The 17,976-nt window shown below is 45.4% G+C and overlaps 2 protein-coding genes across 3 annotated transcripts in view; one reads left to right on the top strand and one right to left on the bottom strand.

Moving 5' to 3' along the window:
• The window catches only part of C8H1orf167 (chromosome 8 C1orf167 homolog), a 145,435-nt gene that overhangs the window by 56,876 nt on the left and 70,583 nt on the right, over positions 1-17,976 (bottom strand). The window lies entirely within an intron of this gene.
• MTHFR (methylenetetrahydrofolate reductase) overlaps positions 5,968-17,976 on the top strand; it is a 37,142-nt gene continuing 25,133 nt past the window's right edge. Inside the window, exon 1 of the mRNA XM_053401088.1 lies at positions 5,968-6,073. The gene's annotated coding sequence lies outside the window, so the exon portion shown is untranslated. The remainder of the gene's footprint in view (positions 6,074-17,976) is intronic.

Genomic DNA, 17,976 nt, shown 5'->3' with positions numbered 1-17,976 from the left:
ACCTTCCCGCTATAAAGCGGTACCTATTTATCTACTTGCACTTAAGAGTGCTTTCGAACTGCTTGGTGGGCAGGAGCTGGGACCGAAAGACGGGAGCTCACCCCGCCGCGGGGATTCGAACCGCTGACCATGCGATCGGCAAGCCCTAGGCGCTGAGGTTTTACCCACAGCGCCACCCACGTCCCTGCATTCTCTTAGGCATTCCTAATTATTTTCAGTTCTATTAAGGGCCTCCAAAGTCTCTACTGGGCGAAAACTGCCCTGGAAAACTTGATGGACAAGACTTCTATGTGACAGAAGTTAAGAGAGTTAACCTTCACTCAGGTGACACTGGTGACTGTATGACACACAGAATGAAGAAGACTCAATTCCTATAGAAATTGTTATGTCATTGGTTATTACATTTATATCCCACCTATCATTGGAGCAGAGCTTTCCAAACTGTATCTCAAAGCTCCTTCCAGGACTGGAAAGGGGTTAGTTTAACCTCCAGTTTGCTAGGAAAACTGATTTACTGTGTCACGAAATGATGCTTGTCTCAAAAGTGTGTCGCCAACATGAAAAGTTTGGAGAGTTCTGCAACAACTCTGTAAGGTAGCTTAGGCTAGTGGTGGAGTGTTTCTTGATGGCGCCCAAGGCAGGCATGTCACGGGGGTGGGGAGCGCTGCCAGGGTGACCCCCGCCCATTGGAGCTAAAGGGGGCCGTGCCGCACCCACTTTGCAAGACACAGAAAAGCAGTGCAAGGCTGGCAGGGTGCAAGGCTGTTGCATCGTTCTCAAGTCGCCCTCCAACTAGAGGAGTGGTTCCCAACCTTTTTTGGCCATGTCCCACCTAAAGGTAAAGGTAACGATACCCCTGACCATTAGGTCCAGTCGTGACCGACTCTGGGGTTGCGGTGCTCATCTCGCTTTATTGGCCGAGGGAGCCGGCATACAGCTTCCGGGTCATGTGGCCAGCATGACTAAGCCGCTTCTGGCGAACCAGAGCAGTGAACGGAAACGCCGTTTACCTTCCCGCCAGAGCAGTACCTATTTATCTACTTGCACTTAGACGTGCTTTGGAACTGCTAGGTGGGCAGGAGCAGGGACTGAGCAACGGGAGCTCACCCCTTCACAAGGATTCAAACCACTGACCTTCTGATGGGCAAGCCCTAGGCTCTGTGGTTTAACCCACAGCGCCACCCGCGTCCCCTTCCAAATCAATACCCAAAAGTAAAAGCAGCCGAGGTGACCCACAGCCCCACCTAAGCATCTCTAAAATTCTGATCCCCACCCCCACCCCGCTTGACATATAATTCTTCTTATTCAAAAAGTGAACTCCTATTCACGCAACAGCTCTCAGCATCCTGCCCTAAGTCCTACTCAGAGAAAATCCGCTGAAATTATTGGACCTATGCTAGTCAACTTCAGTGGGTCTACTCTGAGCAGGCAGAGGTTTGGCTGCAAACCTTTGTCGTCGTCTTCCCCCAGTTCCTACCAAAACAGGGACAATTTGCAGGACAGGATGACTGTAAGTTCAAATGCTTGATACCACCCACTGAAGAGGTTGCCTCCAGTTCAAGAGAGATCAGAGGCTCCAATTCCTATGTCCATATTCTGAGAAATGGTCAGTGTGCAGCTTCTAAGGTAGAGCTTGAATGCAAGATGCTGGATAAAATCAGAGAAATCTCAGTTTCTTCCCCATTTGGACAAAATATGAAAGAAAACTACATGGGTCCCTTGAATACCTCTTCCTCTCTCTCAAAATCCAACCAAAACACAGAGGTTTTACCCACAGCGCCAAATTTTTGCCCCTGGTAAAACCTCCAGAGGGGTGCCATTGAGGCTCCCAGCCTCTGTGTGTGTGTGTACGCAAATGTATGTGGGGTGTGTGCCAAACTGGGTCTTTGACTTGGGTGAAATAAAGGCTAGTTTTGCACCTGCAGAACCAAGCCAGAGATTCGCAGTTCTAAAAATAAAGCACAGCTGTTCGTAACACCAGCCCTTAAAAGCCAGCCAAACAAGATCTTGCAGCATTATTGGAAATCCCTAGAAATTGCCGTTAGGGGTTTTGATACTGCCTCACCCTTTCCCCAGTGACCTGGTTTCCTCCCCCTCGGCCCCTCCACCCGCCTGCCAGATAACCACCACTGCTCAAGCAATTGTCACAGTAACCCTGTAGGGGAGGTCACTGTAATTTCAGCCTCCCTCCCTTTTATTAAAAGGATGGAGGCTTTCAACTGGCAGAAGGGGCCCCAGGGAAATCTATACATGTTCAGAGTGGAAGAAATGCCTTTCAGCACCAGGGTGGCAATCTCTAGGTCCTGTGCCCACTAGTGCATTAAATTCATGTATGTGTATGTGTATATGTCAGAGAGAGAGAGAGAGAGAGAGAGAGTGTCCAGAGGGTGAGATGTCTTACAAATACATCTACCAATGCTACTAGGACACGTTTTTAACTGTTAAGTTAATAGCAAGAGCTCCCTGCTAGAACCCACTGAAGATCCATCTCTCCCAGTAGCCCACATACAAGCTTTGAAAAGACAGCATCCCTCTTTTGCCTATTTATCTCCAACAGCAGAGAGGTAGACTGCTTCTGAACATGAAGGTTCCATTTACACCACCCTAGCTAGGATTAGGCTATCCTCCATGGATTTGTTTGGCCCCTTTTAAATACTGCCTAATATAGTTTGTATCTGGGACACGGGTGGTGCTGCGGGTTAAACCACAGAGCCCAGGACTTGCCGATCAGAAGGTTGGTGGTTCGAATCCCCACGACGGGGTGAGCTCCCGTTGCTCGGTCCCTGCTCCTGCCAACCTAGCAGTTCGAATGCACATCAAAGTGCAAGTAGATAAATTGGTACCACTCCTGCGGGAAGGTAAACGGTGTTTCCGTGCGCTGCTCTGGTTCGCCAGAAGCGGCTTAGTCATGCTGGCCACATGGACCAGAAGCTGTACTCCGTCTCCCTCGGCCAATAAAGTGAGATGAGCGCTGCAACCCCAGAGTCGGCCACGACTGGACCTAATGGTCAGGGGTCCCTTTACCTTTACCTTAAGCTAGTTTGTGTGGTCACACAAACCCACCCACTCTGTATCACTTCTCATGCAAAAATCTTTCTTGTTGTGGTCATTTAGAAGGCGATTCCTACTCACCAAATGTCCAAAGCCAACCAGGAAAGTAGTTGTTTGGAAACTGCAACCACAGACTTTCCAAGAGGATAAATGATCCCATTAATGTAATCCAGAACCCCTTTGGAGCACAAGATAGAGGCATCCACTTTCGATGAGTGCAAAATCTGTGTACCTGTGTATAGATATAGTTGAGCTGTACACTCATGCAGTTATTTAAATGTAAAGACTTAATATGAATGTATAGTCTGTGTACCCAACAGTAAGGGGGTACACAGCCGAGTGTGCAAATCAAGGGCACACAGTTTCATACAAACCCTTGTACGAGTGCAGAGACACTTCATACCAGTGCAACATGTGAACGAGCCCAACATCATGATATGAATTAATAACATGCAAGCCAACTTTACCTGTGAGATTGCCTTAGACCACATACGCCTACACAACTGCTCCAATCTGAGCAACTGGCAGCATTAAAGGTCCTACATAAAATATACTCATTCTGCATTTGCAATAAATCAGTATTTTAATGTGGCATCACATACACTTTGCAACTGCCTGCCTATTGACATTAGACCAAACTTTCACTCTTCCCAGCACCTGCTAAAAACATTTTTGTTTGGGCAAACCTATCCAGGATGTTGACACATGTATTAATCTGTTTTTTTAGCTTATGGTTGATATCTTTTGAAGATTTTATATGGCTGTTTTTCATTGTGTTTTACTGATAATTTCATTGTTTCATTCTTTTTGTAAACTGCTTGAGTTTTTTTGTTTGTTTTTACGATCAAGCAGCATATTTTTTTAAAATTATGGTTTATTTAATGCGGTCTCGGCATGGGAAAATAATCAGAAAATAGACAGAAAGTTCCAAGTGGTTTGTTTTGCTTCCTTGCAGACACAATAACAGAATACGAATGTTGCAACGATTAGGGTTTGGCGTCTGAATTCAACAAGTATTGTTAATAAGTAACCACCATGTATTTAACAGGCTTGTGATGACCTAGGGTTCAGGCAGATAAACGGGCTTATGTTTCACCGCAGGAAGAAGCAACTATTTTTGCGCCACTTTTAGACAAAGGGAGCTATTTTAAATCCACTATTTTTAGCTCGCCCTGGCAGTGTCCGTCAGGCACGCTCAAGACACTGGACACCACCGTTTAAAAGAGCTTTCATCTCTGTGATCACCACAAGACAGAGTGCAAGATTATGCTAGAGCTTTTCTTATTTTTATGCAATGAACTCATGTGCATAAAAAAATTGAAAAGTAATTCTCACGGTGGCTAAGCAAAGAAAAAAATGATTTAAAGTACAATGCAGAGTAAAGGGCCTAACACATTTTGTTGGTTGAGCTGGAGCCATCTCTTCCTGAAGCAAAAAGTGTTTATTCTCGTGGCTGTAATTTTTGAACCTATATTTTTTTATTGTTGTAACTCACTCTGTGAGCTTATGGTGAAGGGCAGGGAATAAACGGAGAATAATAAAAATAAGAATACTGTTATGTACTGAGTTGAATAGGATCCAAACTGCAGCAGTCTGATTGGTCCTAGAACAATAGGATCCAAAAGGCAGCAGTCTGATTGGTCCTAGAACAATAGGATTCAGAATGCAGCAGTCTGATTGGTCCTAGAACAATGCAGCAGAATGATTGGTTGGCAGGAACCACCCAATCATGCTCCAGATAGAAGTGAATCCACAACCTGATTGGCTTACAGTAGAATTCCGGAATTAGCCAATCATATGCAGCCCATTGTGTAAATAATGTATATAAAGCAGATACTTTGAGGGGACTTTCAGTCATTCCTCCTCACTACTATGAGCTGAATAAAGAGCATGAAATCACTTTGCGACTCTGAGTATATTTCAAATACCATAGCCTAGGCTGGCCAAGCTATTTGGCATGTCAAGACAGAAAATCCCGGAAAATGCTCTTCTGGAACGTAGGAAAGATACAACCCTTCAATATCTATTCATTTGTGGCCCTTTTCTGATGCTCAAAAAACAGCTGCCTGAGGCGCCCTTTGGCCAGATTATAGTGAGCTTGCTGCTTTATTTAAAAGCATGACTTTTAAAAGCAACTATTTAAAAACATATATACCATTTTAAAGTTTTGCGCACTTAAAAGATATTTGAAATATTAAGCACTGATGTTTTAAAAGTCTGTAAGTGGTATGCAACTTAAAAACAAGAAGCAGTATCATTAAAGAAGACTGTTGGTGTTCACGTGTCTTAAGTCTGCAAGGAAGACAAAAACATTAAGTATATGTGGGGGGGGGGGAGATTGTAAATAAACAAGCAGGCAAAAAACTTTCTTTTTTCTCCTGTCAGGCCTTTGGCTTTCAATTTTTCTGTGCCCTCTTTCAGTGAGTAGGATGTTAGTCCTGCCTTTTAAAAATATGAACGTTAGATTTTTTCTCCTGGTTTTGTTGCTTTTAATCTACGTGTGGCTTGGAGTTACTTTTGTATAATAATAATAATAATAATAATAATAATAATAATAATAATAATAATAATAATAAATTTAGTAAAATAATAATAATGACAGGAGAGAAATTAGATCCTGCTGACCAAGTTAAAAGGAAATGTTCCTGCCATTGATTATTATTGTTTGTTTATGTGATTGTGAGGAAACGGGGCAGCTGAGAGAAAAGCAACGCGTTTGGGGCGGTATCCAGGCAACGCTATAACGGCTTCCATCTTTGTTGAGGCGTGAAGCCGGGCGAGGCGGGGCAGACCTTTATTGGCCGCCATCTTGGAATCGGGCACGAAGTAGTATTTAAAGAAGGGCGTGGCTTCATAAATTTTCAAGCAGGAGGGAGGAGCGAGCGAGGGGGACCGAAATCGTGCCTGTGTGCGTGCACGCGTGGGCGCGAGAGCAACTTTTTCCTCCTCGCCCCCCGCCTCGGATCGAGACCCAGACAATCCTCCCCTCCCCCACCCCACAGGGGGAGACGCCGGAGAAAAGGTGAGTGAGGGAAAGGGAACGAGCGAGCGTGGGGGATGCGCGAGCGCGTGGAAAGGTCCAACTTTCAGGAAGACCGGGGGGGGCGGCTCTCGACCAGGAGTCCCCTTTTCTCATAGCGGTTTTTAATTAATGGAAGAGACCATTTGGGGAAGTAAAAAAAGGGGGAGCGAGGAGCCTAAACCCTCGTTTCCTCTCCCCCCACTCTTATAATATTTAATATATTTTAAAATATTAAAATATTAAATATTAAAATAGTTAGATAGCACCACATAAGCATCACAATATAAGATATAATAATTATAATGTAATAATTATATTATTATTTTATTACATTGTATGTACTAATTAAAATATTGCAAAGTAAGGAGGGAAGACAGACTTTCTTCCTCTCGTAAATCCGTCGTAGCTGTTTCTGCAAGCCAAAAATAAGCGGACCTCATGGCCAAACTTGGCCGCCAGCTGTTTTGGGACTACAACTCCCATCATCCCTAGCTAACGGGACCAGTGGTCAGGGATGATGGGAATTGTAGTCCAAAAACAGCTGGAGGGCCAAGTTTGGCCATGCCTGTTATATCTCCACATAACTTTTTATAAACCCAGGTACAACTAAACTAAATGGTGAGCGTTTATAAAAGGATGCTGTGATGATTGAGAACCAGCGTGGGCTTATCAAAACAAGTCATGCCAGACAAATCTCATTTCAAAACAGCTGGAGGGCCAAGTTTGGCCATGCCAGACAAATTCTCATTTCAAAAACTCATTTTTGAGAGAGTTACAAGCTTGGTGGATCAGGGGGATGCTGTGTGTGTAGTGTATCTTGATTTCAGTAAGGCTTTTGACAGAGTCCACCCACCCTCCCTCAATATTATTGTAGAGAAGTTAGTAAATTGTGGACTGGATGAGGTTGCTGTTAGGTGGCTTTGTAGCTGGTTGGCAGACCAAACCCAAAGAGTACTCATGAATGGCTCCTTTTCATCCTGGAAAAAAAGTGACAAAGTGGGATGCCACAGGATTCTGTCCTGGGCCCGTTTTCATTCAATATATTCATAAACCAGTTGGATGAAGGAATTGAGGGAAAGCTCTTCCAGTTTGGAGATTGCACCAAACTGGGAGGGGTAGCTAATGTCGCAGAAGACAGAATCAGGACTTGGTATTAACAGATTGGAGAACTGGGCCAAAACGAATTTCAATAGGGACAACTGTAAGGTTTTGCACTTAGGCAGGAAGAACTGGCTGCCCTAAGATAAGGGACGCCTGGCTTGCCACAATTTAAGGAAAGATATTGATAAGCTGGAACATGTGTAGAGGACAATGACCAAGATGATTAAAGGTCTGGAAACCAAGCCTTTTGAGAAACAGTTGAGGGAGTTGGGTATATTTAGCCTGCAAAAAAAGAAAAGAAAAGAAAGGTGACTGAGAGGGAGATATGATAGGTAAAGGTAAAGGGACCCCTGAACATGAGGTCCAGTTGTGGCCGACTCTGGGGTTGCGGCACTCATCTCGCTTTACTGGCCGAGGGAGCCGGCGTACAGCTTCTGGGTCATGTGGCCAGCATGACTAAGCCGCTTCTGGCGAACCAGAGCAGCGCACGGAAATGCCGTTTACATTCCCGCCGGAGTGGTACCTATTTATCTACTTGCACTTTGAACTGCTAGGTTGGCAGGAGCTGGGACCGAGCAACGGGAGCTCACCCCGTCACGGGGATTTGAACCGCCAACCTTCTGATCGGCAAGTCCTAGGCTCTGTGGTTTAACCCACAGCAATAGCCACCTTCAAAAGGGCTTTTTCATAGCTGTCATAGGGAAGAAGGAGCTTGTTTTCTCCTGCTCTGGAGGGTAGGACTTGAACCAATGGCTTCAAGTGACAAGGAAAGAGATTCTGACTAAACATCAGGAAGAACTTTCTGACTGTAAGAGCTGTTTGACATTGGAACGGTCTCTCTCGGGGTTATGAACTCTACTTTGTTGGAGGTTTTTAAGCAGAGGTTGGATGGCCATCAGACATGGATGCTTTAGTTGAGATTCCTACATTGCAAGGAGTTGGACTGGATACCCCTCAGGGTGCCTATGATTCTTTGAAAAGGCTTTTTTAAAAACCCCACAAATTATTAGGAAATGTTACATGGCTGCCCAGCAAAAAAAAAAACCCCAACCCTGTTTATACAGTATTTGTTTCTCCTCAGGAAATACCTCCATATTCCCCTCTTAATTCTCCTCTGCCATATTTCTTCACACACACCCTTTATAATTTGCCAACTTTAAAGAAATATTTTGCCCCATCAGCCCTATCCCACAAGTTTAAAGTATCTTCCCTCATAATTGTTGCCCCTTTGGTTTATTATTTTATACATATACTTTGATCCAACATATGCAGCTCAGTTTCAGTTTTCCTTGTGGGCTGTGCAGGAGCAACTCTCATACGTATAAATGCAGGGCTGTATCCTTTATTAGACCTACTCAGAGTAAGCCCACTGAAACTGACGGGCACGACTAACTTCTGGGTGTAAATTTCAAGGGTTCTGTTCTGAGTAAAACTTGATTGCTTACAACCTCTTATCTTGAAAATGCTTGAGACTTTTAAATATATAGAGTCTCCAACAACCCTTGTTCTGCCTCATTATTTTCTTCATAATTTTTTATATATTCCCGTATATGGCTGGGCTGAGAGGTGGAAGGGCAGGCAGGCAGCATCTTTGGGGTTGAGGGGAAGGAGCTGAACACAAATATGACTCTTGGATCCTCCTAGTTTGAGGGTAGGGGGCCATATTCTGTCAGAATGATGCAAAGCACCATTATGAAAACTCTGCAGGGAAGGAGGTGATTTTACACTCCAGTTTTTCAGTCTGGCAAATGACTCCTGCTGTGATGCATGAAAGAAACTATCTTATTTATTCAAGAGATGTATGCCCTGACTTTGTTTGCATTGCTCATAGTGGCTTGCAACAATTAAATGCAATATCCTATTATTATTATTATTATTATTATTATTATTATTATTTTATTTTCTTATATTTTGCACCTCATGTTGAGCCCAGAGTGCCTAACAACTTACTGCTATTATTGAGAACATCTGTACCCCGCTCTTCAGCCAAAAATGCTCCCAAGGTGCCTTGCATAGTCAGTTAAAATAAGACAGTTCCTGTTCTCAGGCTTACAGTCTTAAAAAAAAAACAACACAACATGCAAGGGAAAGGGGACAGGGAGGGAAGAGGAAAAAATAAAACTCAGACACTAAGCTCTTAAAAATATGGAATGGAAACAGAACGGCTAACTTCATATAAAAAACACAACAATTAACAACTCTTAAAACTGCAGCATTAAGGCATTAAACACTTGACAGCAGTACCGATAGAGACAGGATATAATTATAAAAGTTAACCAGGTGACAATAAACAGATGGAAGCAGGCTTTTTACTATGACATTTCCTAATGCAATTAAAGGGAGAGCTGCCACCGTCTCAAAAACTCTTCTTTTCATTTGGGAGTGGGATGAGACCTTTTCAGCAATGGTGCATAAGATAAATGTTGGTCACTTGGCTGCAGAATCTATGGCTCTCCAGATTTCCAGATGTTGTTTTTTTTTACTGCAGCTGCCATCATGCCTGACCATTAGCCATGCTGGCTTGGGGTTGATGGGCAACTTGAGTCTAGAGAACCGTAAATGCTTTCAGTGCTTCCTACAGTGGAAAAGCTCCCCCAACATTTCAGTGCGAAAGAGGAGCCCCAGTGTGAAAGAGGAGCTATCTTATGGTAGCTGAAATGGGATGGACATCTCATACCCTGATTTTGTTTCTGTGGGATGCAGGGAGAAAGTTTGTGTATCCTGACCACCAGGCAATGGATGTAGGCTTTACCCTTCATGAGATTACAGCCGGAAATTCCCCTGAAATAAATACTGGAGCTATATGAGAATTATAATTATAGTCCTTGGTGTTTCCTATTTTGAGGAAACTTGGCACAAAATCAGCACCTAAGAAAGACCACACAGTATCGTATTTTTTGCACCATAGGACGCACTTTTTCCCCTCCAAAAATGAAGGGGAAATGTGTGTGCGTCCTATGGGGCGAATGCAGGCTTTCGCTGAAGCCTGGAGAGCGAGAGGCATCGGTGCGCACCGACCCTCTCGCTCTCCAGGCTTCAGGAAGCTATCTGCAAGCCTTGCAAGCCCGGCGGGAGTTCCCGCGGGCTCACAAGGCTTGCGGGCAGCAGCCTGCAGCCCCGGCGAGTGTCCGCAAGCCTTGCGCGCCCGGCGGGAGCGCGCGAGGCTTGGCGCGGCAACCTGTCGCCCGAAGCACGGGGAGCCCTCCGGAGGGCTCCCCGTGCTTTGGGCGCGTGTCTGCAAGCCTTGCGCGCCCGGCGGGAGCTCCCGCCGGGCGCACAAGACTTGGGGCGGCAGCCTGCAGCCCGAAGCATGTGGAGCCCTCCGGAGGGTGCCCTGTGCTTCGGGCAGGTGTGCGCAAGGCTTGGGGCGGCAGCTGGGGGGGGGAATTTTTTTATTCATTCCCCCCCCAAAAAAACGAGGTGCGTCCTATGGGCCGGTGCGCCCTATAGAACGAAAAATACGGTACTTTTATTTATATATATTTATAGTCCCATCTTGCTGGCTGTAGTTGAAAACCTCAAAACAGCTTACGGGCGTAAAGAGAGCTTAAGATACAATGTATAATTCCCCCTCCCCTAATTAAAAAAAATTAAAAGCACGAAGCAGAAGAATAGGTTAACAAATGCAACTTTGATAGCCATCGCTACATACCTGACTTGTTTCTGAAGAAGCTTGTTCTGCAACTCAGCCAACAAATCTGAAAGTTACTTGGCCATTGGTCTTGCAAGCTGGGGCTTGATGAAGTAGCTGGACTCTACCTGGAGAATTGCATGTTAGCCGTCCCCAAACTTCAACACCAGTAAAAACATTAGAAAATGCAGAAACTTGGTCCACCATGCATTTAAAACAATATGATAGTAGTTTAAACAGGCATGACTTCCCCCAAAGCATTCTGGGAGCTGTAGGTTAAGGGTCCGGAGAGTTGTTATGACCTAGCACTGAGATGGCTCAAACTCTTAAAGCACCATTAAGAAACCTTAAGAAGAGAGTGTTTTTAAGGCCCATTTCAAAGACTAGTCGTACCTTGGATCCTGACCGCCTTGCGAGTCGAACGTTTTGGCTCCTGAATGCCGCAAACTCAGAAGTGAGTGTTCCGGTTTGCAAACGTTCTTTGGAACCTGAATGTCTTCCGTGGCTTCCGATTGGCTGCAGGAGCTTCCTGCAGCCAATCAAAAGCCATGCCTTGGTTTCCAAACCTTTTGGGAGTTGAATGGACTTTGGGAGTTGAATGGAATGGATTCCATCCGACTTTTGAGGTACCACTGTAGTAACTTTGGTGTTCAATTTGCAGCTTTGCTTGGGAGGGAAGTGTGGTAAGTCTTGCGTACCCTCCAAGTCTGAATGTTGGGAACAAGGGCAGTGGCAATTGGCTCCTCTTTCCACCTCCTTCTCTCTTTTTTATTATACACTTTTATTGGGGTTTTTTTTAACATATCATTTCCAACAATCGTTTAACATAACTTCTTATCTTATACAATATTTTAGACTTCCGTCAACGACTTCTGAAGATTTCCTGTTCTTTATTACTTGTTCTGCATTTCTTAATTTCTCTTTTACTTTTAATTATCCTTAACTAATAATTCTCATCATAGTCTTTCTTGCAATATTTCAAATAGTCCTCCTTACAGAGCTTCTTGCAGACCTACTAGCGTAATCTGTTTATTACAATTGCTTTTCAAATAGTTCAGATATTTACTCCACTCTTCTAAGAATCTCTAATCCCGCAGATTTCGAATCCTTCCTGTTAATTTATCTAATTCTGCATAGTCCGCTTTCCACATCCTTCTCGCCAGCTTTCCAGCAGCATTTTTTGAAGCCCTTCTAAATGGATGTTTGGTCTATCCCGCTCAGCAATGCTAATGAATTAAAGCTAACCCCTCGCCCTGTTCGCCGCTTCTGTTACAATTGCAGTCCATGCATTTAGAAGCAGTTTCGGTCATGATGCCACCACCTGAAATTAGATCCGCATTTTGGGAATGAGAAACAGGATCTGGGTGTCTCCTCAGCAGAGCTGCTGCTCACATAACCCTTTCAGAGCTGGTTTCTGCTCCAGTTGTAATTTCTCTTGGCACCAGTACTATTTTCTTCTCCAGAGTGGCTGCCAGCTGGAGAGAGTCCCAGTCAAGGAGCCATGATCAGGCTCCCTCCTTAGCAAACTTTGATCTGTATCAAAAAAACCAACAACCCTAACTTTGATCCATACCCGCAGTGATAACTCCAGCAGGAATGCAGTCAGGCTGCTAGAGGTTAGTTGAGGTGACGGGAGCAAGTGAGTTTCTCTGTCTCTCTCTCTCTCACGTCCACACAGCAGAGGTGAAGCTCAGGTGATAAAGATGACTAAAGCAGTGAATGTGTGTCTCTGACAAAGACGTTTGTGCAGTTTGGAGTCAGAACCTGCTTGCTATCCTTCCCGCTGCTAAGCAAATCAGTCTCTTAAGCTTAAGCCAAGAAATAGTATTCTCTATGAAATTGAATATCAATATACATATCAAGGCTTTGAGATGAGACCACTGAAGAAGCCCGGAAAACTACCTTTGGAGTGTGATACCTGCAAGCCCCAGTAAAAGGGCCTCATCGGGGGCGAACAGCGGCCTCTTGATTACTGGGACTGAGAGGGCGAAACAGGTGCAAAACGCCGGCACCCTGTCTACAACTTCATTAACATCCATCTACAACTTGTCGGCGGTTCAAATCTCCCGTTGCTCAGTCCCTGCTCCTGCCAACCTAGCAGTTCAAAAACATGAGAAAGTGCAAGTAGATAAATAGGTACCGCTCCGGCAGGAAGGTAAACGGTGTTTCCGTGCGCTGCTCTGGTTCGCCAGAAGTGGCTTAGTCATGCTGGCCACATGACCCGGAAGCTGTACGCCGGCTCCCTCGGCCAATAAAGCAAGATGAGCGCTGCAACCCCAGAGTCGGTCACGACTGGACCTAATGGTCAGGGGTCCCTTTACCTTTACCTTTACCACTTCACTAGCATCTCTCGGTATTGTGAACAACACTGGACTTGCCTTTTGTTGGTATCTTTTGTTGGTATCACTTTGAGAAGCCAGGTTACAGGGGACCAGGCAGAGGGCCTTCTCAGTAGTGGCACCCGCCCTGTGGAATGCCCTCCCACCAGATGTCAAAGAGACATCTGACTTTTAGAAGACATCTGAAGGCAGCCCTGTTTAGGGAAGCTTTTAATGTTTAACAGACCACTGTATTTTAAAACTTTGTTGGAAGCCACGCAGGGTGCCTGGGGAGACCCAGCCAGATGGGCGGGGAATAAATATTATTATTATTATTATTATTATTATTATTATTATTAATTATATCATCTTCATGAACTTACCTAAAAAGATAAAACAAAAGACTGAGTTAAACATTTGCAAAAACTATTGAAATCAGACATTGTAAGTTCATCTTAGACTGGGCAGATTTCAAGTTTCTGTGGCTTTGCACAAGGTTTTGTATTTTTCTCAGAAGATTGATAAAGAATGTGTAATTATTTTGGTAATTATTGTGTGTATATTAGTCGCCAACATGTTGCATGGGTCGTACTACATCCTTCCCTTAGAGGGCAATCGTTCTTCTGATCCATCAGGCTCTTCTTAGGACTCCAGCCCTGGCACTGACTACATCCCTGGGTAGGACAAGTGAAAACCCAGTATAAAATGTGCCGTGGGTCACCTCGGCTGCTTTTACTGTTTGGTATTGATTTGGAAGGGGACGCTGGTGGCGCTGTGGGTTAAACCACAGAGCCTAGGGCTTGCCGATCAGAAGGTCGGCGGTTCGAATCCCTGCAACGGGGTGAGCTCCCGTTGCTCGGTCCCTGCTCCTGCCAACCTAGCAGTTCGAAAGCACGTCAAAGTGCAAGTAGATAAATAGGTACCACTCCGGCGGGAAGGTAAACGCCATTTCCGTGCGCTGCTCTGGTTCACCAGAAGCGGCTTAGTCATGCTGGCCACATGACCCAGAAGCTGTACGCCGGCTCCCTCGGCCAATAAAGCGAGATGAGCGCCGCAACCCCAGAGTTGGCCATGACTGCACCTAATGCTCAGGGGTCCCTTTACCTTTATTGATTTGGAAATGTTCCAGGCCTTCCAAGACCTACCTGCTTCTAAAATGAATGCCAGCATTCTGACTTGGAGGTTGCTGGGGGCAACAGCTGGCTGTGATCCTAAGATGTGGGGTGAGTGGGAAAAAGAATCCCTAGCATCCAGCAACACGGAAATTTTCATCCTGTGCTAAATCCTCTGCAGAACTGACTTCTTAGAATTTGCAAACATCCCCCCCCCCAGCTTACCTTAGATGGCTTTTCTTGCTTGGAAGAAGGTGTGAGGGTTGAGGAGGTACTTGGCAGTAAGAACCAGTTAGCTCAGCCAGCCCAGGGCATTGCTGGAAATACCTTGAATCTTTGCTGTTCTTGTTCTTTTCGAGATTGGAGAAGGCTAATCTGCTACCTTGGGCTACACCTCCCATCAACCACAGCCGGGCCAGAGGCACCCTGTGTAAACTCCTTTGGAAGGCTTATGCCCAGGCCCAGACGGGGGGGGGGCATATGGGCCACTTGGCCCGGGCCTCCGATTCCAAAGGGGGCCTTGGTCAGCATATTCACAATCACAGGGAATGCACTGGGGCAGAGGCGCAGAGGTGGCGGCGGCGGCGGTGGGCAGAGGAGCTTGGAACGGGCGCCGGGTGGGATGAGTTTCAATATATTAAAACAAATTAAGTCTTTCTTTCAATCAACAATGGCTCAAGAACGCCTAAATGGTTTAGCAATGATAAACATAAACCACGATAAGGCGAAGTTGCTTGATTTTTCCTGCGTAATTCAAGAATTTGCAGAAAAGAAAGCTAGGAAAGCATTTTTAAATGTAAATACTTAAAATAATCCTTTCCCCTATGTATTTTTAAAAAGCACTATTGTATATCTATATTTTCCATTTTGTCTTTATGTGCAGATACGGTTCAAGCCTTGAAAAAAATTATTTGTCAGCATAACATTTGTGAAAATTATTTATATGCTTACTTAATACGGTATTTATAAGACTTCAGTTATCCCCAGGGTAAAAAAGGGGGGCACATTATTTACCTGGCCCAGGCCTCTGCCTGGCTCTACAAGGCCCTGCTTATGTCATAGCAAATAAGCCAGCCCAGGGATGTGTTAGCCCAAGGGGGCCGTTATTCCCATCAGGGCAACCTTCTGAGGGCCACATGCCCGTGGTGGGTGGGGCCAGAGGTAAAAGTGGGGGGGGGGAGTCAATATAAATGTTATCTTTGCTGCTAGCAACAGGATGCTGGAGTAGGCCAATTTTTGCATGCTCACATGCCAACCCCCCTTTCATCCAGACAAGCAAAATGCATTACAGTGGTACCTCAAGTTACAAACGCCTCAGGTTACAAATGCTTCAGGTTACAAACTCCGCCAACCTGGAAGAGTTACCTCAAGTTGAGAACTTTGCCCCAGGATGAGATCGGAAATCATGTGCCGGTGGCGCAGCGGCGGCCAGAGGCCCCATTAGCGAAAGCACGCCTCTAGATAAGCACAGACCTCCAGAACAAATTAAGTTCGTAACTAGAGGTACAACTGTTTTGGGGTTCAAAGAAAACATTTTAGCCAGGTCAAGAAAAAAAAGGTGTGTGAAGAACCAAGGAAGGCCATTGATGGGTGTGGTCTGCAGAGAGTTTGGGGGCCAAGCAGAGATGCAGGGGCCACATTTGTTCTCTGGGAGCCTGAGGTGCCCCACCCCAAGTTAGCCTTTTGGGTGCCGCAAAGTTCCTTGCCGGTTTTGTGGCTGTGTGATTGTTTCCTTCCTTCCTTCCTTCCTTCCTTCCTTCCTTCCTTCCTTCCTTCCTTCCTTCCTTCCCTCCCCTTCCTTTTTTATTAAAAATACCGTAAAATGGCTACATACAAATTCAATAAAACCAAGAATACAGCACAAAGTGATACACAGTGTAGCAATTTCAGTTCCAGAGCCACAATGTGTTGATTAAAACAGAGAAAATAAAATAGTTTTCTGACCACCTGCCTATATTATATGAAGCAGGTGCCAGGCAAATGTCGTTTTACATGGTCTTAAAACGGTCCGTATAGGTTCTCCACGGTCGGGTTTGTCAGGCTGGCAGGATAACTTTCCTTTCCCCTTCTCTTAAGTATGAAAAGAAGGGAGACACTACGCGGTTCTTACGCATAACAAAAGTACCTTTTTGGTGGCGTTGTCTTTACTGTAAAAAGGAGGATGGCTCCTAATTTTGATTCCTTTTGAGGGGGTCAGCAGGGAATATATGGCTCTGCTCTCGGAACTGAAAACATTTTGCAAAAGAGAGCACCGTGCACAATGGCCCTTGTACAAACAACAGAGCATTCAGACCAGACAATCAAAGGGAGCGTTTATGCTTGACAAACAGAAGGGTGTCTCTAGAGGGCTGGATCTCCACTGCCCATTGGAGCAGCGGGCAGAGAACCCTGCCCCTCTGATTGGAGGGAGGCCTGCGATTGGCAAGCCAGGTCTGGCATCCGCAGGTCTGGCCTGGGCTCTGGTTGGAGCAGGAGGGCGCCTTTGAATGCACACCTTAGCTGGCTTTGTATGTGCAGTTACAGAGAGCCCAAGCGGTGACTCTGTTTGCATAGCTGTAGAGCGGAGGCTCAGAGGCTGCTGTTGTTGTTGGCGGGAGTCCATTTTGGAGAGTGGCTGTACACTTGATCCAAGCAAGGTCAGCGAGCCTGAGAATCTCACTGCGTGTGCACGTGGACAGCCGCAGGAAATAACCTGGAGCGCAGCAAAAAGCCTGTCCAGCTGCAGAAACATTCCAAGCTGCAGTGGACAATTGCATGGAAGGATCATTCCACCAGGCAAGTGTTGCGATGGGTCTTGCAGGCTTGTGCTGTTGTCCCTTCTCCCCGCCTCGCTGCTTGCCCAGCCCCAATCTCCCCCTCGGAAATATCCTTTCTTGTAAATGACCTCCTGTTCCAACTCCCTTTGCTCAGAGTGGGAGCCTGAAAAGGTCTCGCCTGGAAAAGGCAAGCGATTTCTTAACCCTTGTTCCCTTGCAGAACCCCTGAATGTTTAGTGTGTGATTTGTGACAGCCATGGAAAGGGAAGAGTCTTAGTTCATTGGTGGAGGAAATCTTGCTTTGTGTCCTGGGTTCAAATCCCCAGTGGCATCTCCTGGTAGGACTGGGAATGTTTCGTGCCTGAAGCCCTGGAGAGCGGCTGCCAGCCAGTGTTGACAGTCCTGGGACTGATGGGCTGAGTCAGCCTAGGGCACCTTGCTATGGGGGTCCTGGTCTCGGGGACTCCTTGGCTGGTGCCTGTGGGGAAAACAAGGCAAAGTGGCTCTGCAATGTATGTTTTAATAATAATAATAATAATAATAATAATAATAATAATAATAATAATAATAATATTTTATTTATACCCCGCCCTCCCCAGCCAAAGCCGGGCTCAGAGCGGCTTACAAGCAATAATAAAAACAAGATGAATGATTACAACTTAAAAACAAAAATAAAATACAACATTAAAATAATGGAACATTAAAATATTAAAATGTAGCCTCATAGCAGGAGGAGAAGGAAAAGAAAAAAGAAAGAGAGGGAGGGAGGGAATCAAATTGGCTTATTAGAAGTAAGGTTGTCAGCAACTATGTCTGACTCAGAGCAGACCCACTGAACTTGGCCATGTCTGTTAGTGTCAACGGATCTGCACAGCTCATAACGTTTGTCTAGCGAACAGCTGAACAACTTTCCCTGAGGAAAGGATCGCATATGGAATTACTCATTTAATAACAATTGCACCTTATCAACCTTGCATCTTATCTG

This window comes from Podarcis raffonei, chromosome 8 (genome assembly GCF_027172205.1).
Source record: "Podarcis raffonei isolate rPodRaf1 chromosome 8, rPodRaf1.pri, whole genome shotgun sequence".
Taxonomy (NCBI): Eukaryota; Metazoa; Chordata; class Lepidosauria; order Squamata; family Lacertidae; genus Podarcis; species Podarcis raffonei.
Note: the sequence above shows the minus strand (reverse complement) of the source record. Positions and strands in the feature narration are given on the sequence as shown.